Raw genomic sequence first — 19,035 nt, 5'->3', positions numbered from 1 at the left:
TGAGAAGGTAGCAAGTAGCAAGAGATTTATTATTACTATTATGAAAATACACATTAATTTAATTCAACATATACACTTTTACATATACTTAAAACTCATTTTTATTATCATATTAAAATCAAATAGATAAAAATAAATTATACATATTAAATACTTATTATTTAAGTTTAAATTTTAATAACTAACATTTAATAAATTTTATTTAAAAATTTATCGTGAGTATTTCAAACATAATCATATTAATAATAAGTCAAAGCTGTAACCTCACCACTATATAAAGACACTAAACACATTTGATTAAATTTAGTCGCTGGAAAAGTTTGTAAGGAGTATTTAGTGTCTTTACATAATCATCAATTACATTTCATTATGAGAATTATATTTTTATATATTAATACAGTCATAATAATTCAATCATGTTTTAAAGGATTATTCTTAATATCAAATATAAATAAATCACAAAAGTCACTCTTACATAAAACTTTTGATTTCAGAATAAATAATAAATTCAATTAATTTCTACAGTGATATTACTTTTTTATATTACTAACAACAAATAGTATTTAAATAAAAATACTATAGTATTTAATTAAATATTAAAAAACACATTTATAATGATTTTAAAATATGAAAAATACCTAACCTGTACATAAATATTTTTACATTTACTGATGCATTTTAAAAACTAGTTTATCAATTTATTACATATATCCTGCCTTTAAGTACGATAAATCATATAATTGGCATTGACTAAATATTTGCAGCAATTTCTTATTTTATCATTTTATTTAAACAGCTGAAGTTTATATATATATATATACACACACATAGTAGAGCATTGACTATCCAAATCAATTCAATTGGAGACTGGGGTTGTTTGTTTGGAAAATCGATTTTTCAGATAACCGATTTTGTATTAANTCATTACGACATCGTACTTATTACATAGTACTTACAAGATATAGTATGCTTTAAACAAGACAAAGTAAATTTTATTTTATTCTTATTATAGAATCAGCTTTATTATTAACCACTTTTTGCTTCTATACAGGAGCAAATACTTTACATTAAAAATTTGTTTTGAAATTTAATCATGTATTCTAATACTTGCTTATGTAATTTGATATGAATAAAAATAAAATTATCTCTCAACAAAATTACCCCTCCCCCTCTATAAAATGTCTATTTATATAATTTTAAATTCCTAACTACGTAAATAATTTTATATATATACACATACTCAGTATATAAGTACATAATTGTAATAAAATTTTTTCTTTCACGTAAAAATATTGATAACATATAAGTAACATTCATAACATGTTTATTGTATTTCTTAAATGTTTTATTGCAAGAATGACAATCATATGTTTCAATAAAAGCAATCTATAAAACTGGCTTGACAGCATATCATAGCTATGAATAGTTTACATGGATTACTAATCATATTTCAATAAAAATTCAGAAAATATTTAGCATATATAAATTTAATACACCTATATCTCAGTTTAAACTTATATAATTTACAATACCACTAGAACAATATTCAAGATGAAATTCTACATATAAAACAGTTTTATATTAGTATTTTAAGATCATATACTTTATGTGGATCATATTAAATTTTTTTTTTGGATAATTTTGTTCAGTTTTAATTATTTCATGTAATAAAAACTTTTACATTTTTATAATAATGGTGTCAATTATTGTGATTACTTCCAAATAAAAATTTATTAAGTGCATATCTTCATAACATATTCATTAACAACGGAAAAAATAAAAAATTTATTCATTTTAAAAACAGTTTTATTCAATCATTGGTTTAAAAATTAGTTATCTGATCCCCAATTTTAATTATAAATTTATGCATATACATGTACAGTACACCAATTTAATAATATGTAATGTAATAAACAGTTAATTAATTTTAACACTACAGTTATAATTATTAATTACAGTATTAACATTTTTATATAAAGCAATTAAAATCAATAAAAATAACATCAAAAATTATATTGAAACTATTTGTTTTTAGAATAATATTCAATAATAAAGCATCATTCTCTACAATATACTGAATTTCTTTTATTACAATTCTTATTAATTATAATTGTTATTTTAACAATAAAAAAGATTTGAATAAGCATTATATTAACAAAAAATGATCTTTAAAAATGCTGCAATATCCTTTAAATTCATTCATCTTATCACAATACTTCTTTTCATGAAATTCATATATGCTGTTTTTGTATTGTATCAATGACATCATCAGATTAAACATATTGTAAATTCTTAAAAATTATATATTGTTTGAATTTATAATATTCTCATGAACCTATCACTTATATTTGATGTTATCAAACAAATCTTTTTCTAGTATTTCATTCAACTTATTTTCCATATATAGTACCCCCTTATTATATTGCACTTTCTGATATATCATATTATATTTTTGCGTTCCAAATTTAAAAGTACTTAGCCAATAATGAATAGATATATCAGATGACACAATATAACTGACATTCTGTCATTTGGTTTGTCTCCTTACGTGCCTGATATAATGAGGGGATACCATGTTTAGGCAAAATAATTTAGTAAATAAATTTTCAGTTAACAGTAAATATTCCATTTGTTTGGGATATTATTTTATCATTAAATAATAAGAAATAGATATACCTTGCCTGTCTTTTAAAATTAATTGGTATGAGTTAGCATCAAACAAAACAATTGATTATTTCTCCAAAGTATGTGAATCTAATCCATTAAACACAAATAATCTCATTAAAAAAACCAGTTTTCATTATTCAGTTTAACCAAACAACCAAATCTTCTCGTATAATTTTTAATAAAAATGTTTTGTTGTGAATTTAAGCATTAAATGCAAGAGAGAAAAATATGAAATTCTTTAACTTGCACGTATTATAGTGATTTTTGTGTGTTGAAGCTTCTGACAACTTTAATACTTTTGTTAATAGAAAAAAAAAATTTAAACATAATTATGTAATTATCAACTATATATACTATATACTATAATACTTCAAAGTAAGAAGTAATAGTTTTTATACTTTAGCTTATAATGAAAATAATTTTTAAAGTTTCTTTTTATTAATTTGCTTTCAATTTAACCTCAAACTCTATAATTTGAGATAATTACTGAAATTTTGTATAAATTTATTTATAGAAGTATAATGTTGATATCAACAACATTATCTTACAAAAGTTACATGTTTACTGTACTGACAGCTGTTCCTTAATGTTACTAATATTTCAGAATATTAGTACTTAAGATAAAATAAATCCTATAAACTTATTCTGATATAATACTTGACATTTATGTACTATGTTGAAATTATTAATAAAAAAATTTTAAAGTAAGATATAAATAAAATTTTAGTGATATCAAGATAATCAAGGACATCACTCGAGTAAACAGCTATGCAGCAAAGGAAATTTAATGAATCTAAAGTAATCCAGTAAACCAAATAATTCAGCAAAAAATCCAGCTCTAATTGGGATGATAGAAGAAAATTAAATTTTGAAAATAATGCAAGATATACAGTAGACACNTAAGTAATCCTACAATTTTTTGTTTATAGCATAGTTTATACAGATTATTCCCAAAAAATATACGTGTTTTGGAAATGTTGAGTGGAATTAGTCTAGAATCGATTAATTTTATGGAAGAAAACCTTTCAAACAGCCATAGTACATAAACTTCACACGTGTCGGGCTGCGATTGGCTCATGTATTTAAGGATTCCTACAACACGAAATTCGTATAACGAGGAACATATCTATGCGTTATAGGGGTCTACTGTATTTTTATTAATTAATTAAAGTGATATAAATAATTCATTTCAAACAGCTAAATGAAAGAATACTATTAATATTGAAAGATTCCTTTTAATCCAGAAATTAATCAGATTGTTCTCTCTTTAGAACTTGTTCTAAATTCATATGACAAATTGTTTCAATTTCTTTTAATTACACTGTAACTGAAGTATGATTTTTGAAGAAAATAAAATATTGAAAATAAATAATTTTTATTAAATTAGCTAAATAATATCAATGGCATCGTCAAAATTACATTAAGCAATTCTTTCAAAAATTAAAGTTTACATTACATCCAATTGTTTTACACAATTTTGATTTAACAAGTATTAAAAAAAATTCAATTCTTTTTTGCAGTTTGTTTTGATCTAATATATTTCTATAAATTTTCCTTGTAAAAATCTCCATTTGATTTTAATTATAAGAAAAATATTCATACTTCCTGTCCTAAAAAAAATTTCTAATTTTTCCAGAAGCTTTGAATTTGCATTTGAGGCTGATACACACAATCAACTTTTAACATTTAGTCTCTCTTTTACTCTTTCGATCCTACGGACACTAAGAGGGCCTATTAATTACACATGATGGGTTTGGCCAGACTCACAATGGGAGCAGCTGAGTAGTGAGGGTGAGGACCTGATGTATCTAGAACGAACACACTAGAAAATTTCTGGGATGTTTGTTCTAAAGAAACTTCTGAGATGTTTTCAGACGAGTCTCTCAGAGCAGTAGGCAGAAGCCTTAATTGCCTCAGTCATCCAGTCGTTGATTTATAACTTATCTGAAAGTGTGTAGTGGCAATCAATCAATCTTTCATTCTACTTTATTTTATGATTGAAGCAGTCAGAAAAAATTGTAGTTAAAACTGGAAAAAAAAATGCATGGCACCCACTTCCTTTCTTTCTTAAAAATTAAGTTTTGTGAAAAAATTCTTAAGCACTTACATCCTCAAAGTCTTCAATAAAGTACAGAACTGAGTATAATGGGTATTTTAATAATTTAAAGGTTTGTGATTAATTTATTCATTATTTATGGTAAGAAATTATTTCAACACAAAATGTAAAATCTTATTATTATTGAAAATATCTTTACAAGTAATAGTTAATGCCTAAATGTAAGAAATCAGTTTAACATTTTCTTCTACAATAAAATAGATAATCTTTGATTTATTATATTAATAAGTCATTCATTCCTAAACATAACAGGTAAAATTAAGAATCATAATAGAAAACAGTATAAAATAGGGTTTAAAGAGCTGATCAGCTACATGGAAAGGAGATTAGACCTACACTTAATAATTAATTCCTACAATATTGAATAATCAGTCATATGTTTTAAATTNACAACAGAAAATCAAGCTATACATGTATATTCTGATATACTTTGAGATAAATCTCGTTTCTTACATAATCTGAAAATGCTTTATGTTTGTTATTAAAAACTAGAGCAATCCATCCTTTATACTCTTGACAACTGATTTAAATTTCTTTAAACATACATTTTCCAGACATTTTGACAGTTAAATGAATCACCAAAGGGACAAAATCACTGAATGAAGGAATGAACAAGTGTAGAAGTGGGCAATATGATTCATTTTTGTAAATAGATTCAGTTGAAAAGAATCTTAGGAATAAATTAATTTCTTAGCTATTCAAATAATTGGAGTTTAAAAAATCATTTCTTTGGTTTGCTTACAAACTAATTCATAATTTACTACATAAGAATATTAATTTAGCCAAACAAAAGCATCTGAGATGTAGAAATATTGCACCAAGTAAAAAGTTATGACAATTTGGATGACAGTCAAATATTTTTCTTTGGAGTTTTTCTTTGATGAAAATAAGTTTGGCACTTTGAAGTGATACCCATAAGATTTTTACCTGTATTATTGTTTTCTACAAATTGTTTCAAAGTGCCAAGCTTTCTTCACCTTAGAAAAAAAACTCTCAAGGAAAAAAACATTTACTGTCAGTCAAATTTCATAAATTTTTACTTGAAAGCAGTTCATAAATGTTGTCCATACTAAAAGGGAGGGAGGGGATTAATGGCTGCCAACCAAGTACTTTCCATACACCATTTGAAAATATTGTTATTAAAAGTTTTAATTCACTTAAATTTGAGTTATGCAGAGTATCACTTTGAACGAAAATCACTGATTTCCATGAAATTAAACCATAAAAGTAAAAAAGCTCTATAAAAAACCTGTGAATTTTGACTTATTGACCCAGAAGTTTCGCAAGCACTTGACAATGTTAGAGGCTTAAGTTTTAAAATCTCAGTTTTCTAGACCCAGTAGACTTTTCTCTAGGAGCATCTGCAATGCCAGATAAAGAGAAGGGGAAGGAGAAGAAGATACGATAGATTTTTGGCAGCTCTTTATAGAAAAACTTTTGCATACTACTTAAGAAAACACATCTTTCAAAGGAGATATTCAGAATTACTTTAGGTATTGGGGACAGAGAAAGTAACGCCTGAAAATCAGCAACTCTGATTTCTGTATATATAGTTAGTCAGTGATTTTTTTCACTTGGCTGGCACAGTCACTAACGTGACTCACAATTTGTGCTCATGAAAAAAAAAAATAATAATAATAATAATGCATTTGATAAGTCCTTATTCTAATAAAGTAATATTAAAAACAAATTAAGTATATTACTCACTAAGCACAGTTTGTTTTCTGTCCAAACATGAACTAAAAATTCAGTTGTATTAGCAATATTGTTTCTGGTGCTTGCCACTATGGCAGCAGTGACTTTGCCATTGGCATAAAAATAAAACAAAAATTGCACACATTTGTGCTAGTGACCTTGTATCTCAAAAATGAAATCATCGACTCTCCTGATTTTTATTACATTTTTACTTTCTTAATCTTATATTAAGTAAAATGATACAGTTTAATGAAAATCGACAAATGAAATTTACAGAGTGAACTCAATACTATAAGCCAAATAGAAGAGGCATTAACAATGCTCCACCTTAATTAAAGTTTTTTTATTGGAAAATATATCATTGTTATGTCTTCACAGTGTGTTTAAAATATAAATGATTTAAATATGAATAATACATCTTAATAAATAAAAAAAATGATTGTAATTTCATAAAAACCCCTAGAATTTATTTTGCAGTATTTTTGAATAACAAATCAAACTTTATGTAGTTGCATAGTTCAACAGAAAAATCAGTGAATATTTATATGTGACTTTTCTTGAAAAAACATTTTATTATAAGATTAATTTAATTATTTTCATAAAAATAATGTTTCCATTAAATTTATTAAACAACACTTCATCAGAACTGGACATTATTAATACAGTCTAGCGATGAAAATAATGAGAAGTTCAGACCATCAGGAATATCTTGGATCTCAGCTATTCTGCAGAGTTAACTGAAAACATTTGAACATATCATTGCATCCATTGCTGAACTGCATTGAGGTGCATAAGTGGTTTTGTATATTTATTATAAATTAAAATCACCAAGAACATTCATGATTAGAATATTTCTACATGTGACTCATATCATCAATGAGGAATGAATTCTGACCAACTTTTTATGGATTCATTCAAATGAACAACTCATTAATAAATCACCACAGCTCTAAACCACTGAAGTCATGACTATAAGCTATTTTGTTACAGTCAACTCCCCTATAATGCTGTTGATAATTCCATTTTATGTGAATTCCATGTTGTACAAGTCACTTAGATTTTACAAATACGTGTGCCGGGCTGTGAACGGCTCACATATTTGTAAAATCTAAGTGACTCGTACAACATGGAATTCACATAAAACGGAATTATCAACAGTGTTATAGGGGGGGTTGACAGTGTATTTGCTTTCTGTTGTATTCTGCTCCATGTTGTATTTTACAACATAGAGGACCAAACCTGGGCTAGGAGAGAAATTGCTCAAAATATTACTACAATCAATCATGCCTGTGAACTTTTCATATCAAAAACTATTATGCAAAGAAGACCTGTTCCATGGTGGACTTCTTGACTTAGTGAATTAAGAAAATCATGTAACCAATGCAGAAGGGCATACTAAAGATGTAGATGTGAACCCACTAGAACTAGGCTTAAAAACATATACTTGGATAAGCAGAAAATATACAAGGATGAATTGAAGACAACTAAAATTACATCCTGGAAAGAATACTGCAGCAGAGCAAAAAACCCTTGGGGGTATATCACCAGGCTTTGTACTGACAAGTTGCATCGACCCCAAGTTCTAATTAGCAATGACTCCATACATACAAACTTCAAAGATATACTCAATAAACAAATAGATAAGGTCTGCATTTCTGATTCTCATATTGAGAATAATCATTGGCAATGCATGCTCAGACAAAACAGATACTATGATACTGATACATCAGACACATCTCCATTTCAACAACACGAGATACATAACACAATTACTCATCTAAGGAATGGTGAAGCCCCTGGTGTGGATGGCATGACTGCTACCATCGTGAGAAAAATTTGGTACCAGTCGACCCCCCTATAAGATCATTGATTTTTCCATTTTATCTGAATTACATGTTGTACGAGTCACTTAGATTTTACAAATATATGAGCCGTTCACAGCCCGGCACATGTATTTGTAAAATCTAAGTGACTCGTACAACATGTAATTCAGATAAAACGGAAAAATCAATGATCTTATAGGGGGGGTCGACTGTATATCATTCCAGAACATGTTGAAAGGCTCTTTAATACTTGCCTTTCTATTGGTTATTTCCCTGATAAATGGAAAATTGCATGCATAATTCCTGTATCCAAGCCAGTGCAAACTGAAGAATTAAGACCTATCTCTCTTCTCCCACTCCTGGGAAAACCCTTGAGAGACTTATAGCAAACAGACTAATATGGTACCTTGAAACAAATCAACTTCTCCACAACTCTCAATATGGATTAAGACATCAAAGGTCTGCAACAGATGCCATACATGAATCAACCAAAATCATAAAACATCTATTAAATAATAATAACAGATTTGTACTTGCTATCAGCCGCGACATTAATAAGGCCTTTGATAGTACATGGCGGCCTTTAACATTGTATCAATTGCGACAGAAGAGATGTCCCACTAATATTTACCAAATACTACAAAACTATCTTTCTGACAGAACGGCAATCATGCAAAAAGGCAACATCGAAGTAAGAAGGAACGTGGTTAGAGGATGTCCACAGGGCTCAGTCATCAGCCTTTATTATGGATAGTTACATTTGATCTCATTCTTGAACAGAATTTTGGGCAGGACGGACTTATAGCTTATGTTGATGATCTGCTGGTCCTGGTCGGTGGTAATAGCAGAGCCAACCTTGAGCATAAAGGTACAGAAATACTTGATAAAATATATACACGGGGACAAGAGTATAAATTACAATTTAATGCCATGAAAACCAAAGGTACAATTTTCAACCTTTCTGGATGGCCTAATCTATACTTACGAGTACCCACGATTCAAATGGGCGGTGCCTCTATTTCCATCAAGAAAAACATAAAATATCTGGGTGTTATATTAGATAGCAGAGTTTGTTGGCATGATCATATCGAATACATAAAGCGTGCTGGCCTCATTTTTCAAACATTCTCCAGGGTCGCTCGAAGCACATGGGAACTTTCATATGATGGACTAGATATTATTTACAATCACCTATTTATACCAATAATTACTTATACTTGTGGAGTCTGGGGGTGGGTTTCACACAAAACCCATCCTAAAAGGAAATTAATATCCGCACAATGAAAGGCTATAATTCTCCTCACTAAAGCATATAGAACAGCACCAAATGCTTCCTTACAAGTTATTACAAGGAAACCTCTTATTGACATACATATAAAATATCTTAGTCGAATTAGCAACCTTAAATGAAGAGAAAATATTGATACTTCCACAAATATTATAGATGTTAATGATATAGAATTCTTGACCCCTTTTGACCAATCTACAAATCCCTGTCTGCCTCCATCTCAAATGACCATTGAAACACATGATGGTAATATTATTATATATACTGATGGTTCCAAAACAAATAATTACGTTGGATGTGCCTTTGTAGCATACGCATATAATCAGGAAATCTAAAGTCAATGTTCAGACTTGGAGGATTATCAATTATATTTCAGGCAGAAATGTTTGCTATTTTAATGGCTGTCACTTGGTCTAATGATACTTATAATAACTGTTATATAACAATAATTAGTGATAGTGGCTCCTCTTTGGCTATACTTGAAAGTAATAAACTTTATCCTATATCCACCAAAATCAAACATCTGGTCCATACATCTAATAATATCTACACTTTACAGTGGACTATGGCCCACCAATGCACAGTCGGAAACGAATGGGCTGACTTCTTAGCAAAAACCACCGCTACTAACGACAGTCTCCCTGTCTCATATAATAAAAATAAGCATAAAAGTTGTGAAAAGAATTTTATGGCTGGAGCTTATGGAGGAATGGCAATACAGATGGAATGAGCGTGAAGGATCCAGCACCTATAGATTCTTTCCATGTATTGAAGAAATATATAAACTTAAATGGATTAAACCGAATCACTGGATAACTCAATTTCTCACAAATCATGGGAAATTCACCAGTTACTTCACCAGGTTTTCTGGACTTAATACAAATCTATGCCCTGTACGTCAGATTGAAGACGGAAATGAACATTATATTTTCGATTGTTCGATACTTGAAGGGAACGAAATGAAATCCAAACTATACTACATCAACAAAGTATATCTTGGCCATGTGATTTACCTAATCTTATTAACACAAAAGAGAAATTCTTTTACTTTAACAAATGTTATGGCAAACTTTCTACCATCAGAGCATAATTACCATTTACACTGAAAGTGTCATGCAACTATTTAATTGAACATTCCTTAACTAATTGTTAATGCTGTCAAATATTTTACACATTCTTATTCAATTCTTATTATGCTCCTATCTATCTATTATTAAATAAGTAGTTTCACCTAAATAACTTATTGATTAATGAGGTATCCGAATTAGGTTCATTTTAACTATTTATATATTATATAAACATTGCTAAATTCATACTAATGATAAATTTCATTGCTCCTGTATGTATCATAGTTCATTCCAACTCTTTTGAGATCTTGCTATTGGTTTTGGTTCCAGGGCTTTAATGTAGGACTTGAATTTGGTTTGCATTTGGAACTCACTTTAATGGCTGGGGATCTGCATCACTTCTTCGTGACTTTTGCACCTAATTATGGGTCTGTATCGACTGGCCCTTATCTGCTAATTGTCTCATTTTGCAAGCATATAGACTTTGTTCAAATCCTATTGAAGGAAACTGGCACAGACGACTTGCACAGAGGAATAGTCTCCGGATGCTGTTAGTGAAATGTCTCCAGACATCCTTCCAGATCTTGGATTATGATAAAATTTCACAAAGAATACTAAAAACTTGCACAACATACTTCATATTTTAAACCTTCAGCCTTCTATTTTGGTCATGAAATGCTTCCTGACATATTTCCAGACTTCGGAATACGTGTTAACCACCATAAGAATATTTTACAGAAGTGTGAGATAGTGCAACTGAACTTGTGACGAACTTACATAACTGCCGAAACTAACTGCCAGAACTATGTAGGCTAATAAGCTGAGTGATATGGACATGTGTTTGATCATTTTTGGCAGTTAACTTCTATTGTCAATTACAGTAATACCCCGAACTTACGTGATAGTTGGGACCGAGCGGTAACCGCATAAGTCGAATTCGCATAAGTTGGGGTATAATTTCGCATATAAATACATACAAATAATTTTTAATTGGGGCCGGAGACTAAATAAAACAATAATTTAGAAAAAAAATGTTTAATAAAATCTTAGATTCCGACAATTCCGGTAGATCAAACTTCTTTGCCAATTCACAAATTTTCATTTTTGTATCAAAGTCTTTAATAATGGGTACGTTCGTAAAGTCAAACCAGTTAAACGCATTAGTAACGAATCGTTTGAAAAGTCTAATGAAATAGGAATAACGATGACTTCATTCTCTCTTAACTCGTTCGACTTTACGAACATACCCAATGTTAACTTTACATTCCAAAGATAAAGTTTTTCTTTTCTTGTTTCTCCGTAGATATAAAAAACACAGAAATAAATAACACAAAATAAATTGTAGCTATGTGTGGATTCCGTGGACACATCCGAACATGTAAGCTAAACAATAATGTGGGGGGAGTGAGTAATCAAGGGTTGCGTGGCGCTCAAACAAAAGACGAATCGACGAGATTTGAAAATCGCATAACTCTGGGTTTGCGTAAGTTGGGGTAGCTTAAGTCAAGGTATTACTGTATATGTTTTCTTTTTTGTTTTTTTTAATAATGCCCAAAAGACTTTATACAAAGACTTTACACAAAGTTGGGCTTCGTATAAATTTATACTTTACAAATATATAAAGTTTTTTTTTTTTTTTTTTGATTCTGATGAAACCGTGTTGTTGTTATTAAGCTGTTTCTTTGCAGACACACTAAGGTGACATATATCAACACTTGGCAACTTATTGACTATTTATTCAGTTGGAGTTTCACGTTTTTCTGCAAATGTTTCCAATTTATAATGAAATGCACTAGACATTGAAATATTTGTAATAGCCATATTTTCAACTGTGTCTTTTCCATAACAACAATGTTGCGAAACGTAATCAATAGCTGCTTCTCTGACTTCTTCCACCGATAGTCCTGCTCCTTTATGAATTTCTTGACGTTCTGGATGAACAGTTGGAAGATCAGGATTAATTGGAGGCGGTAAAGTAAGTTACCAAGTGCGGTAAGTTGCCAAGTGTTGATATATGTCACCTTAGTGTGTCTGCAAAGAAACAAAAAATATATAAAGTGTTTAAACTTATATAACTGATTATCAATCTTAATTATGTAATATACTTCTTTGTTAACTGGCTGTGCTGTGCGGCACCAGAAATGTAATACTTAAGTAAATAAAAGAATTGTATGTGTATTTGCTTTCTGATTGGACAGAAGAGAATTATTTTTGTAAAGAAATATTTTTCAATGATTGTTTTTCAGTTGGCAATAGGACTTTTATTAACAATATAGCAATAAGTATTATTTTCAATATTCACTCAATAATGTTAAAAAAAAAAAAAGCTTCACATATAACTAAAAAGTTTATGATGATTTGTCTTAAACTGAAATGATGAATATTTAATTTATTTTATTAAATCAAATAATGAGATAGAAAGTTTTCTTACATTTGATAAATTTTTAAAGCCCATTTAAAGCCTTGATCCCTAGGAATTGCTCTCTATAAAAAAAATTAATGACGTAAAATCTTTTATTTTTAATAAATTTTACTGAAATAGTTTTTCCACATTATTATACTCAATTGCAGAAAATTTTTGCTCTATTTCTTACTATTATGAATTTTTAAAATGATTTCCATAACTAATTGTTTTTGAACTTAGTTGCTGAACAAAGTTCAAAAATAATTGTGTTATTTCTGGTTTTGGTTTGACATATTTATGGTTATGGTTTGGTAATAAATTACAAAACTGTAATTTAATTTATGTAACTTTAAGTTTCTTTGTAAAAACATAAAATTAATAATAAAAATGCATTACAAAACATATTGAAAGAGAATGAATATGATAGTGAAACTAATAATAATTAGTTTTTGAATAAGATGAAAGTTGTTGAATATTTGAAATGTTTGACTGAATAACTATTTTAATTAAGGCTTTCTAACAAAATATTAAAATTTTCAAGATTACTTTTTATTAATAAATATTCTCCATATTTCATTTGTTCAAAAATGTAATAGCAAAAGAGGCTCACTCCACCCCTATCCTCATACAATCCTGCATATAGGTTATAAACATTTATGGTATCACAAATTATATTTTATGCAATAAAGATACAAATCTATGTCTAAATATGAAAACAAAACTTGTTTTTATGAGAAATTTTATTAAAAAGATGTAGAAATTGTCTGTAAAATCAGCTTAATCATTATTTTTTTCACATACATGAATAACAATAATAGAAAGTTGTGTAATCTGTCAAGTGTCACCAGACAAATCTTTATTTAGAAATCTAGTGTTTTAACATATGTTTAAATTAATTCATATTTATAAAAAGGGGCAGAATGAAACACAATCACGATAAGGAAAATGATTGATGGTATGGCATCCATTAAATTTCAATTATGTTTACAATACTGATCCAGTGTGGTTTTAATAGAAAAACATATTATTTGATAAAAACATAACCTGAAAATTAATATAAATTTTGTTAAACATAATATACTTAAATATTTAATTTAAATAAAAACAATAGATTTAAATTAAACACACAATTTACCCACAATTCACATTAGAATTTTAAATTCAAATTCGGAAATAGACAATTTATTCGATAAATATAAATTTCGATTATATATTTTGTTTATTTAATTATAAATATATTATAATTTAATTTACCTGTTTAATGACTACGGAAAATTGAATTTTTCTAATAAAAATAGACGGAAAATATAGAAAACGTCGTATCTCTATGACTTCAGCAGCCTGCTACCGGTCACGAGATATCACGTGCAAGAAATTTATTCGTCGTGTTATTAAAAAAATGATAACATTGGCTTAAAATTTTTATTTAAAATTTTAATTCGAAACGAGTTTTGAATAAAGAAATTTATTGTTTAATATTTCTTTGTAAATTTAAAATAATTTTAATATGACCTTAAGACGTATTCCAAAAACTTGTGACGTAATTCGCGCGACATAATAAATCGATAAAATAGACATTTTTAAAGTTTAAATTAATTTGATAAATTATAACGATTTTAATATGAATTAATATTTTAATAATTATGATAATTTTTAATATATAAGTAATTTTATTAATAAAAATAAATTTTTAAAAATTCGAGTGAACGGCATCGATCTAAAAAGACTTATCGATTTTAAGATAAGTGTTGTCAATGTGGAGTTGCTCGTGTTTATTTTACTCTTGATAAAAAATTATTTAATCAGTCGCCGGTCGTTTTAGTTACGTTTGAAGGGAAATTGTAATAATTGTCTCATTTGTCAACCCATGACACCAACACTTTGTTACAATATAGGCCTGTACAGCGGTCAAGGCGACTCTGGGGATCCGGGTTCGAATCCGGACGGGCCAATAAATCCCCAAGAATTTTACGGGGGATGGTCCGTCCGGTTATGTCGGACCCCCGTCTCTCACCACCCGGCCGAACCCATAATGGGTTTGCTAAAAGAGACAGGGTGGAAAGAGTTATAAATATATATATATATAGTATATGTATAGGCATAAATTATCTACGAGATTTTCCTTATGTAGGCGGCATATATACTGAACGATCCTGCATTAGAAACAACAAGTCAGAACCATCTCGGAAGCAGTAAAGAGATGCCCTGTAATTGTCACTTCATAACTCGCTGCAGTCGTTTGACTTGTCATTTGCATAGTAGAAGGCAATAGTTGCCGTTTATGGGCAAACGGGACGATTTGAATGACTTTAACTGCAGACAGATCATTGGGATCTAGAGGACTGGTGCGAGTACTGTATTTCCGAAACAGTTACATTTGTTAATTGTTCTCGTATCACGGTGTACAGAGAGTACCGGGAATGGGTGGATCACGCTCAAACATCCAGATCCCATTGATCCCAGATTGAGTGTTGCGTGTCAAGACTGGTTTCTGAACAGTGGAACAGTTTACCCGCAGTAAAACAGTGGACAAGACAGACATATTCCGACAGTGATCGTGAGACTTATTTTGAATCGACTTGGATTCAATAGTTGTGAACCTGTACGGGCGCCTCTGTTGACCATGCGTCATCGCAAACAACGTGTCACATGGGAGAGAGATAAACATCATTGGACCCTGGACACGTAGAAGAAGGGCCATTTCCTGCTAAACCATACTAATTTCCGGGTCCGAATCTGGCGTAAATAACATAAAGCCGCATCCCCTGGCTTCACAGTAGGAAGTTACAGAAGCTGGAGGTGGTGGTCCGGGGATTGCTCTCTTGGTCATTGGCGTTATCCCACAATCCTTGAGTAGTGATCGATGCAGCGACCTGTTGGATGATCATTTGCATCTATACCTCCAGGATATGTTTCCTGACAACGATACCATGTTTAATTAAACATAAACGATACCATGTTTAATTAAACATGGTATCGTTGTCAGGAAACAACACGATGCTTTATTATGTGTTGCCGGGAATGGTTGGAAGAACCCACCAATTAATTCTACACACTGCCTTGGTCGCCAAACTTAACACATTGCAACCCATTGAATATGTTTGGGATATATTGGAATATGTGGTGAGGCTGTCACCCGCTCCTACGAGAAATGTGCACCAACAAAACTGCTCGGATCCAGTTACAAATAGATGATGTTCGGCATCTGATAGGGTCCATGCACCGACGTTTGCAAGCCGTAATTACCCAGAAACGTAGACCGCAGGTGTTCCTAATGTAGTTATTATTCAGTGTATATTTATATAGATATAATAATAAAAATCTTAAAAAGTTATGCATTTCCAGTATATTAATTAAAAGTAACAAATAAACTTTTAATTACGTTGAAATCACATTTAGATTACAAAATGGATGGCATCAAAATAATTAGCATAAATTTTAATTTTATTTTCAATTCAAATAGAATCCTAATAAAAGCGTTGTTAAAACTTCTTTTGTTTTTACTGCAGGCCCGCCTCAGACGATTGTTTTTCAAGCCTCAGATAGGCCCCGCATTTTCAGATTTGTAAGAAAATTTGATAAAAGAAATTTATTTTTCTTTTTCAAATATTTTAGGGCCTACTAACAACTTTTTCCCGTGCCTCACGAAACTTCCAGCCGGCCCTGTTATTGTGTAACAAAAGTATATCTTAATATTATTTTAAATACAGTATATTCTATTGGTTTACAATAACAGAGCAAACTTCGTTCTGAATAAAGTGTAAAGCTAAATAGACTAAAGTCATTCGTTCAGCAAATAAACGTTATCAATTTAAAGAATTTTATCTCTATTTATGAAAAAGATTTTATAAGATCAACAAAAAGATTAGCTTTTAGTATCTGATATTTGTTATAAGAAATAGATAAAATTATCCATTATTTATATAAATTAAAAAGTTATTATCTATTTAGTTAAATTATTAAACAAAGATAAAAATTATCTACCTATTTATGGGTTTCAAGAGCGTGGCCTTACCGCCTCAGTAAATGGATTTGATTAAAATGACATTCTTAACGGCCACATGGCGCTATTAGTGCATTTGATGGATCGATGAAACACATGGGCAATCTGTCAAGGGAAAATGCTTCTCTGAAAGACGTTTACGGGAAGCGGGCCCTTATTTAGTTGTTAGACACGTGAAGAAATTTCGTAAAACCACATGGAAAACTCGTTGGTGAGGCGCGAATTGACGGCCAGCTACCATTGTTTTATCCACTCCACCACTGGTGAGGTCAGGAAAGACATAAAGAATCAAACATGAAAATAAGCCCATTGCAGCAGAATAATCCATCTCAATGTTAATCATCCTACTGTAACGAATATTCCAGTATTTAAATTACAAAAAATAACAATAAAATAAATAGAATCATGAACTAAATCCTAAAAGCTTGCACAACCAAAGAGGTTACAATCAGAGTTAAACTCTGTTTTTTAATACCACTAATATTACATTTATCTGACTGGTTATATTATAATAACTTCCTTATATTCCTTAAATCAATATTTATGTAAATATCTGAAATACTTTTAAAATGCGTTCGATAAGTTTGGCATTAGAACATGAATCGACAGTACTTTACAGCTGTTGTTGAATGATACAATAAACTGCACACTTATCTATCCGATAGTAATTATTAACAGTAAATAAGTAAAGTCAAAACATGCATTATAAATGTCAAAAATACGATTTTACATTAACAAGATTTGTTTCTTGGGTTATACGATGCAACGAGCTCACTAGAGACCGGGTGGATAAAACCACTTAACACTGGTTCGCGAGTTCTCACCTCTCAAACGTGAAGTTTTCGAATTTTATTCGTGCTTTTAACATCTAACTAGAGGATAATTTCTCCATAGAACATCCTCACGAGAGGAATCCAAGTGTTATAGCCATTCATTCGGCCGCTGACGCTTGCCAATTAGTCAATTTAAAAAGTAGTATTGTTTGATATACGAGACAAGCATTCGAAGAAGTTATTGTAAAATACATGCAATTTATTATGCAATAACTCGTTTGAACGCATATCTATTATCTGGAAAATGTATATTCATTCGAATAGAGTACAGTAAAACCTCTCTACGACGAACACCTGTCCGTTACAGAGAAGTGGTGTTGACAAAATTACTCTTGAATGAAACATCTTTTAAGAGTATACTTATATAAAAACAGATAACACACATATCGCGCAAATATAGCAATACAACACATTATAGCAAAATGTTTAGTGCTGTCTATAGAAAGAACTATTGAGAAAATCTAGATCAAATTTCGATACATAAGAATAGTATTATAGATGAGATTACAAGTGCAAAATGTGAAATTTACGATCTTGCGTGGATAAAAATGTATGATTTTTTCTAGAATTCACAACAGTTTTAACCATTATGCAGACCCTGGAATTGGGAGATGGCATCTCGACAAGTTTAAAAAAAAATAAAACTAATACTCCAAAAATATAATTATGTACTGAGATCTAGTACCTAATGTGACAGGGTCAGGCTGTCGGCTGTAGTGAGATGAAAGACAAAGTGCCGGAGAGATCCCGAAATAACTGAAAGCCACGAGTTAATATGGCTCTGCAGAAACTACTTAAATTCCGACGTTTCGTTCATAAGAGAACTTAACACGTAACGCACAACATCATTAGAAGAATTGCCAATAAATAACTCTTTGCCATTCGCCTTAAATATATTCAAACTTTAGTTGGTTAGAATACGCTCGTAATATGCATTTAAAAAGACATTTCACTAATTACAGATGATATAAAATCAAAAATCGCTTTGTCATCACAATATTTAGCAGAATCCTCCAGGTTGTCTGCCGCCATGTTTGAGAAGCGACCACGCATTTTGCTTTTCAAGTTTTTTCAATAACTTTATAGAGTTTCCATTTTGTTTAATAGTAGCATGTTAATGAAATATGTCCTGTAATATT

The 19,035-nt window shown here is 29.9% G+C and overlaps 1 protein-coding gene across 1 annotated transcript in view; it reads right to left on the bottom strand.

Moving 5' to 3' along the window:
* Window positions 1–14,446, bottom strand: part of LOC111636371 — a 52,279-nt gene extending 37,833 nt beyond the window's left edge. The window contains exon 1 of the mRNA XM_023381607.1: window positions 14,315–14,446. The gene's annotated coding sequence lies outside the window, so the exon portion shown is untranslated. The remainder of the gene's footprint in view (window positions 1–14,314) is intronic.
* Window positions 14,447–19,035: the final 4,589 nt, after the last annotated feature.

This window comes from Centruroides sculpturatus, unplaced genomic scaffold (genome assembly GCF_000671375.1).
Source record: "Centruroides sculpturatus isolate CEXI.00-Female unplaced genomic scaffold, Cexi_2.0 scaffold1060, whole genome shotgun sequence".
Lineage (NCBI taxonomy): Eukaryota > Metazoa > Arthropoda > Arachnida > Scorpiones > Buthidae > Centruroides > Centruroides sculpturatus.
This window is presented reverse-complemented; position numbering and strand designations above follow the sequence as displayed.